This window comes from Antechinus flavipes, chromosome 2 (genome assembly GCF_016432865.1).
Source record: "Antechinus flavipes isolate AdamAnt ecotype Samford, QLD, Australia chromosome 2, AdamAnt_v2, whole genome shotgun sequence".
Classification (NCBI taxonomy): domain Eukaryota; kingdom Metazoa; phylum Chordata; class Mammalia; order Dasyuromorphia; family Dasyuridae; genus Antechinus; species Antechinus flavipes.
In genome coordinates this window covers 537,857,312-537,870,677 of record NC_067399.1, presented here as the reverse complement: position 1 = coordinate 537,870,677, position 13,366 = coordinate 537,857,312, and the positions used below count along the sequence as shown (strand labels likewise).

At 33.8% G+C, this 13,366-nt stretch overlaps 1 protein-coding gene across 4 annotated transcripts in view; it reads left to right on the top strand.

Annotated features, from left to right (window-relative positions):
* PIAS1 (protein inhibitor of activated STAT 1) overlaps positions 1-13,366 on the top strand; it is a 205,368-nt gene that overhangs the window by 66,825 nt on the left and 125,177 nt on the right. The window lies entirely within an intron of this gene.

The window sequence follows — 13,366 nt, the reverse complement described above, 5'->3', positions numbered from 1 at the left end:
CCTCTACCCCAAAGGATTATACTCAGTTTTGTTAGGTAGCTTATTTTTGGTTTTAATACTAGCTCTTTTGTCTTCTGGAATATCCTAAACCAAGACCTCTGGTTCTTTCATGTTGTAGCTGCCAAGTACTATTGTTTCTGATTGTAACTCCATTATATGTGAATGGTATCTTTCTGGCTTTAATATCCTTGAGGACTTTCATTTTAAGATCTCTTTTAGGTGATAATTGGCAGCTTTCAATTTCTGTTTTACCCTCTGGTTCTAGGATATTGGAACAGTTTATCTTGAGAATAACTTCAAATATAAATATCCATGTTCTTTGATCATGGCTTTCAGGGTAGTTCAAAATTCTCTTTTTTAAACTTGTTTTCCGGTTGTTTTTCTGATGAAATATTTCACATTTTCTTTTTCCCCCCCATTCTTTTGACTTTGTTTTATTGTTTCTTGATGTTCCATTGGGTTATTAGTCTAATTTGCCAAATTCTGACTTTTAAAGAATTACTTTCTTTGGCGAGTGATTTTTGTACCTCTTTACATTTGGCCAATTCTGAGATTATTTTCATCAGTGAAGATTTTTTTTTTATTAATGCTTTTTATTTACAAAGCATATGTGTGGGTAATTTTTCCAAGAGTGACCCTTGCAAAACCTTTTGTTCCAAATTTTCCCCTCCTTCCTCCTACTTCCTCCCCTAGCTGGCAGTTAATCCAATACATGTTAAATATGTTGAAATACACATTAAATCCAATATATGTATACATATTTATACAGTTATCTTGTTGCGCAAGAAAAATCAGATCAAGAAGGGAAAAAAAGAAAATCTAAGAAAACAAAATGCAAGCAAATAAGAGAGTGAGAATGCTATGTCGTGTTCCACATTCTATTCCCATGGTTCTCTCTCTGGGTGTGGATGGCACTCTTCATCACTGTACAAGTGAAACTGGTTTAAAATCATCTCAATGTTGAAGAGAGTCACATCCATCAGAATTGATCATCATATAGTCTTCTTGTTGCTATGTATAATGATCTCCTGGTTCTGCTCATTTCACTCAGCATCAATTCATGTACGTCTCTTCAAACCTCTCTGAAATCATTCTGCTGGTCATTTCTTACAGAGCAATAGTATTCCATAGCATTCATATACCATAATTTATTCAGCCATTCTTCAATTGATAGCATCTTCTCAGTTTCCAGTTTCTTGCCACTACAAAGAGAGCTGCCAAAAACATTTTTGTACATGTGGGTCCCTTCCCCTCCTTTAAGATCTCTTTGAGATATAATCCCAGTAGAAACAGTGCTGGATCAAAGGGTATGCACAGTTTGATAATTTTTGAGCTTAGTTCCACTAAGCTGCTCTGCTGAATGGCTAGATACATTCACAGGTCCACCAACAATGTATCATGTCACAGTTTTCCCACATCCCCTCCAACATTTGCCATTATCTTTTCCTGTCATCTTAGCCAATCTGACAGGCGTAGTGGTATCTCAGAGTTGTCTTAATTTTCATTTTTCTGATCAGTAGTGATCTGAAGCACCTTTTTATGTGGCTACAAATAGTTTCAGTTTCTTCATCTGAAAATTGTGTGTTCATATTCTTTGACCATTTATCAATTGGAAAATGGCTTGAACTATTATAAATTTGAGTCAATTCTATATATATTTAAAAATAAGGGCTTTATCAGATCCTTTGGATATAAAAATGTTTTCGTTTATTGCTTTCCTTCTAACCTTGTCTGCATTAGTTTTGTTTGTACAAAAACTTTTTAACTTAATATAATCAGAATTATCTATTTTATGATCAATAATGATGTCTAGTTCTTTAATCACAAATTCCTTCCTCCTCTACAGGTCTGAGAGGTAAATTATCCTATGTTCTTCTAGTTTGTTTATGGTATCATTATGTCTGGATCATAAATTCATTTCGACCTTATCTTGGCATATGGTGTTAGGTGTGGGTCTATGCCTAGTTTCTGCCATACTCGTTTCCAATTTTCCCAGCAGTTTTTGTCAAATAGTGAATTCTTATCCCAAAAGGTTGTGGCCTTTGGGTTTGTCAAATACTAGATTGTTATAGTCATTGACTATTTTGTTTTGTGAACCTAACCTATTCCACTGATCAACTTCTCTATTTCTTAGCCAGTACCAAATGGTTTTGATGACTGCTGTTTTATAATATAGTTTTAGATCTGGTATAACTAGGCCACCTTCATTTGTTTTTCTTCTTCATTAATTTCTTTCAAATTCTTGCCCTTTTGTTCTTCCAGATGAATTTTGTTATTTTTTCTAGGTCAGTAAAATAGTTTCTTGGGAATTTGGTTGGTATAGCACTAAGTAAATAGGAGTTTTATCCAATTTTTTTTGGGAGTATTATCATCTTTATTATATTTGCTCGACCTATCCACAAGTACTTGATATTTATCCAGTTGCTTAGATCTGACTTTATTTGTGTGGAAAGTGTTTTGTAGTTTTGTTTATATAGTTCCTGACTTTCCCTTGGCAGATAAATTCCCAAATATTTTATATTATCGACAGTTTTTTAAATGGAATTTCTCTTTGTATCTCTTGCTGTTGGATTTTGTTAGTGATGTATAAGAATGCTGATGATTTATGTGGACTTATTTTGTATCCTGCAACTTTGCTAAAGTTGTCAATTATTTCTAATAACTTTTTACTTGATTCTCTGGGGTTCTCTAAGCAAAGAGTGATAATTTGGTTTCCTCATTACCTACTCTAATTCTTTTAATCTTTTTTCTTCTCTTATTGCCAAGACTAGCATTTCTAATACAATATTGAATAGCAATGGTGATAGGGACAACCTTGTTTCATCCCAATCTTATTGGAAATTGTGAGGGATGTAGAAGACCCTTACCCAAAATGACTACTCAAAGATCACTCAGTAGAAAGCAGAAAAGTTGTTTATTAAAACTCTGGAGGATGAGCTGTTCCATCATGAGATAAGAAAGGGAAAGCTTGTGGTACGAGGGCTAAAGAAGTAGTAAAGACACATAACTTTTATATAAGAGATTACATCACAAGTAAGAGAGCATTGAGAAGGAGAGGAGGAGGCATCTAATTGATTGTTGCTATTGGGAGAGATTGGAATGGAAGATTTCTGTTTCCCCCAAATCACCTGATTTCTAGGAAACAAAAATCAGGCCTTCAGGATTAAACAAGCAGATAGTGGTCAAGCTAATAGACTAAATATCGATAAATGTCAAATACTAATAAATGTCATCAGCTCAGTGTTAAGTAAATATGTTTATAGATGGCCAAGACTCAAGTAAATATGGGCCTGCACATATTATACAGGTCATAGAGGAAACACAGAAATAATGAAAATAAAATATAGAAAAAGAATTCATACATTCCTGTAAGTTCTTTACCTTATCTATTCCATACAGAGTGTGGTTCTAGTTTATCCCCATTACATATGATGCTTGCTGACGGTTTTAAATAGATGCTACTAACTATTTTAAGGAAAAGCATCACTGAAATTTTGTATTTTTTAAAAAACATTTTATTTTCTTATATATTTTTGTGCCTTTTTTTTTTTAACTAATCTGCCAATTTTTTTTCATAATTTTCTTCCCTTGATTGCATCTTAGGGATACACAATTTCTCCTAAGGACTGCTTTGGCTCTATCCCCTAAGTTTGAGTACATTATCTCATTATTGTTATTTTCTTGGATGAAATTATTGTTGCTATAATTTGATGTTTGACCCTCTCATTCTTTAGGATTAGATTATTTAGTTTCCAATTTTTGGTCTATTTTTCTATGGCCTGTTATTATATGTAATTTTTATTGTGTCAAAATGCAGAAAAGATGCATTTAATGTTTTTGACTTTCTGTATTTGATGTGAAGATTTTATGCCCTGATATATGGTCAATGTTTATGTAGGTGCCATGTACCACTAAGAAAAGGGTTCATTCCTTTCTATCCCCATCCTTTTTTTTCCCAAAGATCTATCATACCTAACTTTTTAAAAATTCTATTCACCTTCTTAACTTCTTTCTTATATATTTTGTGGTTAGATTTATCTAGTTCTGAAAGAGGGAGGTTGAGATTCCCCCATTAGTATAGTTTTGTTTCCTAATATTGCAACTTCTCTTCTAAGAATTTGGATGCCATTGATATTCACTGTAGTACTATTTAGAAAGGGTTTTCTTTCCTTTATCCCTGTAGTTTCCTTCCTTATCTCTCTTAATTAGATTGATTTTTGCTTTTGCTTAGTCTGAAATCAAGATTGCTACCCCTGTTTTTTTTTTTTTTAAACTTCAGCTGAAGCTTAATATCTTCACTTCAGCCTTTTATTTTTACTCTGTATTTGTGTGTCTGCTTCAGAGGTGCTTCTTGTAAACAACATATTGTAGGATTCTGGCTTTTAATCTTTGTGCTTTCTGCTTCCATTTTATAGGAGAGTTCATCCCATTCACATTCACTGTTAAGATTATTAAGTAACTATGTTTCATGCTATTCTATTTTTTCATTTATACTTTTCACCTATGCTTTGCTTCTGACTCCCACCTCCCTCAATCTGCCTTCCCTTTTATCAGTCCTTCAACTTTTCTTATTCCTTTCCTCTTCTACTTCTGCCCTACCTTCTATTTCTCTCCCTCTTTTCCTGTCCCTTTCCCTCCCCCTTCTCCTCTGCCTTTACTTTTTCTCTTCCTCTTCCCCTCCCCTGCCCTTTCCCCTTTTCTTTTTCTTCCCCTTTCCTTTTGCCCTTCCTTTCTTTCCTTTCCTTCTTTTCTTTTTTCTCCCTCCCCCTCCCACCCCCCAATAAAATGAGACAAATTTGTGAACAAAACTAAGTGTGTTCGATATTCTGTGGTTGAGTCAAATCCCATGAGATTTAAGGGTCAAACAATGCTCATCCCTCACCCTTTTTACTCTCTTGATGTAGCATAATTTACCCCATTTTACCTACTCTTTTCTCTTCTTTAAGTACAATCCTTTTTTTACTTTTTAATTTCTTTTTTTTTAATATCACATTAAAAAGAACTTATATTCTTACCCTCTATATATACTGCCCAGATAAAGATACAGATCTGAAGAGTTATCATTTTCCCATGTAGGGATATAAACATTTTAATCTTTAAAACCATCATTTTGGGGGCCGCTAGATGGTTCAGTGGATAGAGCAGCAGCCCTAAGTCAGGAAGATCCTGAATTCAAATATGACTTAAGATACTAAACACTTAACTAGCAGTGTGATCCTAGGCAAGTCATTTAATCCCAATTACCTCTCAAAAATGAAACAACTTTTTTTTTTCTTTCTTGTTTACATTTTTTATGCTTCTCTTAGAGTCTTGTATTTGAAGATCACATTTTCTGTTCATCTCTGGTCTTTTCATCAGAAATGATTGAAAATCCCCTATTTCATTGAACAACCATTTTTGGCACTGAAAGATAATGCTTAATTTTGCTAGGTATTTGGTTCTTAATTGTATTCCAAGCTCCGTTGCCTTTGGGAAATATCCTTTATTCCTTTAATATGGAAGCTGTTAGGTTCTGGGTAATCCTGATTGTGGCTCCTCAGTACTTTGTTTTTTTTTCTGGTTGCTTATCATTTTTTCACTTTGATCTGATGATTCTGGAATTTAGCTCTAATATTCCTTGGAGTTTCCATTTTGAGGTGTCTTTCAGGAGATGATCTTTCAATGTTTCTTTCAGTGATGATTTTACCCTCTGATTCTAGTTTATCAGAACAGTTTTTCTTGATGATTTCTTGAAACATGTTGTCCTGGCTCTTTTTTTTTGATAATAACTTTCAGGTAGTCCAATAATTCTTAAATTGCCTCTCCTGATTCTATTTTCCAGGTTGGTTATTTTTCCAATGTGGTATTTCACATTTCCTTCAATTTATTTATTATTTTTTTTTGATGTCTCATTGAGTCATTCACTTTCATTTGTCCAATTCAAATTTTTAATTATTTTCTTTGGTTAGCTTTTTTTTTTTAATTGGCCAATTGGACTTTGTTGTTTTGTTTGGTAGATTTTTTTTTCCATTTCATCAAATTTATTATTTTTTTTAATAATTTTTTTCAATCAAGTTTCTATGCTTCCTTTTCCAAGCCGTTGGCTTTTTTTCCCCCAAACTTTCATAATTCTGCTATATAGTTTTCATTTCTTTTTCCCATTTTTTCTTCTATCTCTTAAGATCTTTTTTGAGTTATTCCAAGAGAGCTTGAGAGCTGTTCATATCTCCCTTTGAAGCTTCCCATGTAGGCATTTTGCCATTGCAGTCTTCTTCTAAGTTTGTGTTCTGATCTTCCCTATTGTCATATTATTTTTCTATGGTCAGGGCTCATTTTGCTTTTTTACTCATTTTTAAAAGTTGAGCTCTGCTCCTGGGACACAGAGATGATCATTCAAACCTTTTTATTTTGTTTTATTTTTTGCAGGGGCCAGAGGTACTGCAGACTTTTTTATTTTATTTTATTTTTTTTGTGCTGGATTGGTTTAGCTTGTTTCTCATTATTCGGTGGTTTAGGAGCTTATAATTTGCCTTCTGAGTATGATGGAGGTCTCACAGATGACCCATTGGTCCTCTGAAGCAGGACAGAGTAACCAACTCAGCTAAAAGCCTCCCAGTAGATTGCCTGTACCAGGCCTCTCAGCTCCCCATTCCTCCTGCTCATTTAAGATAGACCTTTCCTGAGGTCTTTCCAAGGTATCTTAAGCTGGAAAACTATTATACTCCAGATGTTTATAGATTCTGTTATTCCAAAATCCATTCAGAAGACTTAATGTTAGTGTAGATTTTGAGGGAAAGGGAGGGAGCTCAGGCAATGTCCTGGCTACTTTCTACCATCTTGGCTCCTCCTACTACTTCTCCACTCCTCCCCAATTTCTTCACCCGATTTTTCTTCTACCACTGTTATTTGACTTTGAAAATCATTTTTAAATTTCTAGGAATTTTTGGGGGGCTTATATATACTTCAGATCCTGCCCCCTTATTTGTAGTTGTTTTGACATCATTGTCCTCTGAGTTTGTGCCTTGATCATCCCTGTCACCACAATTCCTTTTTATTGTCTGATTCTTCTTTTTTGCTGATTGTTAATATGTCTAGCCTGTTTCTTGACTTTTATCTTTATGTTAATGTTATGCTTTGTTCCCAGCATGAGGAAGGCAAGGTGGAAGGAACAGACTTCAGAGTTTTCATATATTGCTTGAAGAGTAGGTTTGGAAATTTTCTGTGTTTCCAAGGTGATGTGATCTGGGAAGAGCTATGGTCATTGTTCTCCTGGTTTGTACTCACATCTTTAACCTAGTAAAGGGCCTGATTCCTTTGGATTGCAATTGATACTGAACCTCAGTGTTCTATCCTTTGGGATATGAAACAGTACTGCTTATCAGGGTCCCTGATCCTTTGTGACTGAAAGTGCTCCTTGCTGCCCTGGAACTGTAACTGAGATGTGAACATAGGCATTAAGTTTGCCAAACGGCATCTGGTACTTTATCCATTGCTAGCACAGGAGATCTTCTGTAATTTCTGACCATTAGCTAGGCCCTCTTATTATCTCTGGCTTGAGAGCTCCAGAAACTACTACTATCTCTGTCACCACCAATTAGTCCCACTACTGGTAGGACATGAATCCATGTAGGCTGTGGGCTAACCTCTACTCCCATTCCACAAATCTTTAAATATCTTAAGTTGTCTTGGGCTGGAAAAATGCCTTTTATTGACTCTTCTACTCTAGAATTTTATTTGAAGCATTATTTTAAAATTATTTGGAGAGGAATGTTGGGAGAACTCAGCTGAGCACTTCCTCTTCTGCCATCTTGGTTCTGTCTCCAATTACAAGTTACTATTCTTACAATTATTAATTAGGTTTCTACTCTGTACAAATTGTAGAAGATGCTAAAAGTGAAAATAATCACTTTCAAAGGGTTTACATTGCTCTGGGAAGGCATAACTTCTTCAGAGTTGTATAAATATAAGGTATATGCAAAATAATTAAGTAGTAAGACCTCTTGTTAAAGATAGCTCTTTACCTGAGCCTTGAGAAGTGCTACAGGATTCCAGGAGCTTGCAATGATATGAGAATATTTTAGGCATGAGAAATGGCCTGTTCAGTGTCATGGAAGCAAGTAATAAAATGTTGTCAATCAATCAACAAGTTTTTAAATGCTTCCTGTGTGCCAGACATTGTGCTAAGTTCTGGGGAATCAAAATCAAAGAAATCTCTGTGGTCATGGAACTCACATAAGAGGGAGATAACATGCAAACATACATACGACTGTGCATGAACTAGATATATACAGGATAAATTGGCAGTAATCTCAGAAGGAAAATGCTAGCATTAAGAAGGGATCAAAGAGGCTTCTGGCAGAAGATGGGATTTTTATCTGACTTGAAGTACATTAGGTAAAGAAGCTAAGATGTAGACTTAGGAGAGAGACCATTCCAGGAATGGAGGACATCGTACATGAAAAGCAGAATTGAGAGATGAAACTTCTTATCTGAGAAATAGCAAGGAAGCCATTATTAGTAGGTCATAGAATATATGTCAGTGGTTCTCAAATTTTGTGGTTTCAGGATCCCCTTACACTCAAGGATCCCTTGCCCTCAAAGAGCTTTTTTTGTTTTATGTTTTTCAATAGATTATGCTGACAAATATTTACTATATTAGACATTAAAAAGATATTAGTATTATTACAAATGTAGTGTTGACCTCCAAACCCCTTAAAAGGTTCTTGAGCACCCCAAGTATCCCCAGGTCACACTTTGAGAGCTGCTAAAGCATGTGAAAAGAAATTAGTATAAGAAGACTGGAAAGGTGAAGGACTTTAAAAACCAAACAAAATTTTATTTTTGATCCTGGAGGTAATAGGAAGCTGTTAGAACTTAAGAAATGGGAGATGGGTAAGTATAAAATATGCTCAGATTTTAGGAAGATCAGTTAAACAGCTGAGTGGAAGATAGATTCGAGTGGGGAGAGACTTAGGGCAGAGAAGCCAATTAGAACGTTTTCTGCAGTGAGAGACTTGAAGTGATGAAGGCCTTAGTATAGAGGCAGTGTTGCAGGAGAAAAGTATATATATGAAAGATATTATGAAAATAGAATGGATAGCACATGGATTGGATATGATGGGTGGGGGAAGTGGATAGTTGAGGATGAGTTCTAGGTTGTGAGCTTTGGTAATACTTTTGATAATGTTGGCACTTTTCACAGCAAAGGAATGTTAGGAAGAGGGAAAGGAGGTAGAAATAATGAATTCGGTTTTAGATATGTTGAGTTTAAGGTTTTTATAGGATATCCTGTTTGGGCTGTGCAGGATACAATCTTGAGGGACAACCAAAGTTGATGGGAGAGATCAAAATAAAGATCTGAAGAGACTGAGAGGGAATGTAGAAAAAGAGAGGAGAGTTTTCAGGTAGGGAAACTAGGACAGAGCACTGTCAAAAAAACAGAAAAGAGTAGTATCAAGGAGAAAAGAATAATTAATAGTGTTAAATGCTTCAGAGACATCAAGAAGGATGACGATTGAGAAGAGGCCATCTTTTAACAATGAAGAAGATGATAATATTGGCAACTTTGGAGAGAACAGTTTCTGTTGCATGATGAAGTTAGAAACTAGACTGCAGAATAAAGAGAATGAAAGGAAAGGAGATGGAGGCACCCATTATAGACAACCTTATTGAGGAGGTTAGCCAGGAAAATTGAGAGAGATAAAGGGCTATAATTAGAGGTTAATTGAGACAAATAAGGTTTTTTTGAAGGTGGGAGAAACACGGGCATGTTAGTAAGCAGTAGGAAAATGGTAGAAAAAAACAGTGAAGATAAGTGAGAAAGTTGGGTTAATAGAAGTGGCAATCTTCTGAAAAAGATGGATGTTGTGTGTGGGGATAGTAAGTAAGCCAGTTAGGCAGGAATGCAGGATTGCTGAGTGGCAATGATTTATAGTCACCCTGAAAATATATATTGGAGCCAAATTGTGATTGTCTTTAAGTGGAAAATTGAGAAATTTGTAAAGTTAAAGCTTCTTACACAGTCATGATCAGACATGTGTTTTTAGGAATATCACTTAGGTAGATATTTGGGTATAGATTGGAAAGGGGAGAGATTGGTTACAAGAAGACCAATGGGAAAGGTATTTCACTAGTCCAATTAAGAAGTCTACAGGATCAGCGAATATGTATTATATCTAGGATATACTGCAACATATTTAACATATATAGGACTGCTTGCCATCTTGGGAGGGAAGGAGGGGAAAAAACGAAACATAAGCAAGTGCAAGGGATAATGTTGTAAAAAATTACCCTGGCATGGATTCTGTCAATACAAAGTTATTATTAAGTTAAAAAAATAAATAAATAAATAAAAGAAGTCTACAGGATTGTGGTATGAGTGGAGACAAAGAAATGGTAGGGAGAGAATGTTGAAAAGGTTATTTTGACAAAACTTGTTAAATAATTAGATACATGGATAAAGAAAGAATGAAGTCATTTGATTCCTTACATTTCAAGGGTACATTTTCTAGCTCTTTTCAAGGCTAACTCTCAAGAGATCTTGGATTATTTGTATGAGATGTAATTTGATTTTAAGCTTTACAAGAACATTAAAAGGTTTGGATAACCAAGGGAATGTTGGGAAAAAAAATTCATATCTTTTATTTATCTACTCTTCCCGAATTGCATAGTTTAAAATATCATGATTCTATAATTCCAAATTTTAGATCATAGTTTGAAATCTGTTGTTTGAAACATTTCTTTTCAAATCTCTAAACTTTAGCTTATATTTATATAATATTTATATATTTATATAGTGCCTTCTAATTACAAAGTCCTTTATATATGTTGTCTTAATTTGGTCCTCAAAATATACTTGGGAGGGAGGGAGGTATTATAAATATTATTCTCATTTTATAAAAACAAATGCAGAGAAACTGATTTCCCTAGCAGTCTCGTGTATGACAGATGATAAGGCTTGCTCTTGAATTCACACTTTCTGAGTCCAATTGTCTCTAACTCCTACTATATCAGAATGCTTCTGAAATTTAATAATTTTAGAGGGGTACTTTTAACTTTTTGGTCTTTTTCTTCTGCATATTTTTTTACTTAATCTCTTATAGTTTTGACTAAACATATTTCTGTTCCTGACTTTTGTTCCAGTCCTAGAATTTACCTTATTTTTCACTCTGATTTTATTATTTTTTGTAAATACTTGACCTTATCTATTTTCGTTTGCCCTTTCTTTTGTCTTTAGTATTTATTAGATTTTATATAGTATCTTTTTTTGAGGTTAGCCAATGAAAGATTGAAAAAATAAACTCTGATACCTTAGAATTTGATAAAAATCTTTTAATGCTTTCATCATATTCCAGAATTCATTCTAGAATAAATCAACAATGTAACAGAAAAAGAAAAAAATTAAGATGAAGTTAGGGATAAATATAATTGAATATTAGAAAATTATTGAAACTATATATAAATAAATCCAAGAACTTAAAAAAAAAAAGTACTAACAATTTTGATTAACAATTAGCTAAAAAACCCAGTCCTTCAAATCATCAGAAATAGAAATGAGAAGAGAGCAGTTGTAGCAAGGAAATTAAGAGAATTACCAGTAATTAGTATATGCTAATAAATTTGATCATCTAAAAATTGAAATACTGAAATGACAAAAATTTTGGATGGCCTAAAAACACCAATCTTAGGTTTAGATCTCTGATTAGCCTTTTAAAAATGACTATGCCAAGTCATTAATTATAAGAAAAATGAAAATCACTCCTGAATTTCTTCTTACTTTTGGGATATTGCCAAAGATGGAGAAAAGATGGGAACATTCAATTTTGGAAGAACTATGGAAGACAAGAAGCATTAGAAAGACCTGAATTCAGAATTCAAACATATAATAATTCTGTTATCCTAGACCAGTCACTTAACCTCTATTTGCTTTAGTTTTATCACCTGTAAAATGATATTTATTATAGTACTTACCTCCCAGGCTTCTTATGAAGGTAAAAAAAATAATAATTGTAAAACACTTAAGCCCAGTGCCTGGCACATAGTAGGCATTTAATAAGTACCTGTTTCCTTCCTTCACACACCCCCATTCACTGAAAGTAGTACTGTGAAGTACTTCTAAAAACAAAAGTAAAAAATGAACAAAGTTTATCCCAGAGCAACACTCTTTGTGATAGTAAAGAATATAATTTAATAGTGTTGTGAAATGAGAAAGGATAAATCTGAGGAATTTAGAAAAGTATGAAAAGATTTGTTTTGATGCAGAATAAGATAAGCAGAGCCCAGTTCCATGTTTTGTGTATGATGACAGCAACATTGTAAATGTTTAAAAAATTCCCCCAAAAGAAGCTGAATTAAAGTAAGAAATACTGATGATGAAACAAACACTCTGCAAAGAGATGGAGGGTGAGAGGCACTATTCAAACAGTATATTACATATAATGGCAGATACAGGTTTTCAAAAGTTTTTGTCACTAGAGAGGAGATTCAGTCCAAGAGGACGGCATCAATGAAATTTTAAAAGCTATCAAAAGATAATTTGGTTAATATAGAGTCCCCCAAATAATTGTTCTGTTTTGTGATCAAAAACTAGTTTTATAAAGCCCCAAGTGATAACTAAACTCTAAATTTCTGCTGTTTCTTCCTTTGCTTCCTATCAGTAAACATGTATTAAATTACTTTTGTTGCTAGACCCAGAGGGGGAAAAAGAAATCAAAAGTTGAAATAAGACTCTCTCCTATTTTTATAAAATTTTAAAGTCTGGGGGAAGGAGGGAGAAGCTCATTATAAAACACAATATTACCCAGTTATATTAGGTATGAAAGTATTAAATGAAATTTGAAGGAAAAGGTTATTACTAATAAGCCTTCCTGGAGATATAATTTGAGTGGTGTTTTTAAAAATGAATTTGCAGTCAAATTGAGGTTCAGATCTTAGTCTTGATATCCTGAATGATACTGGAACAAGATAACCATTCTGGGCTCAGTTTCCTTATTTAAAAAATGAGGGAGTTGATATAAATAACTTAAGGCCTTTCTAGTCAACATTTGTGATTATAGAATCACAAAACAAATTTTCTATTAAATTTGACCACCTTCTTTGTTTCCATGGCAACCTTACTTCAGGCCTTATCACTTCAATATAGATACTGCTTTTCCTTCATTTTTTCTCAGCTTTAAAGTATCTAATATACAATTGCTAGAATGATTCTCCTTCGTATATTTCCTCAAATTAGAGAATATATATTTTACTCAGTATGTACAATCTAAAAATCTAGGATAGCACTGAAAGCCTTCTGTCAACTTATTTCTTCCACTCCTTTTTTCCCCGAATGTATGCAAAAAACATAGTTATTTTGGCGTACTGCATTGTTATAATAGTCTTGTTTGTC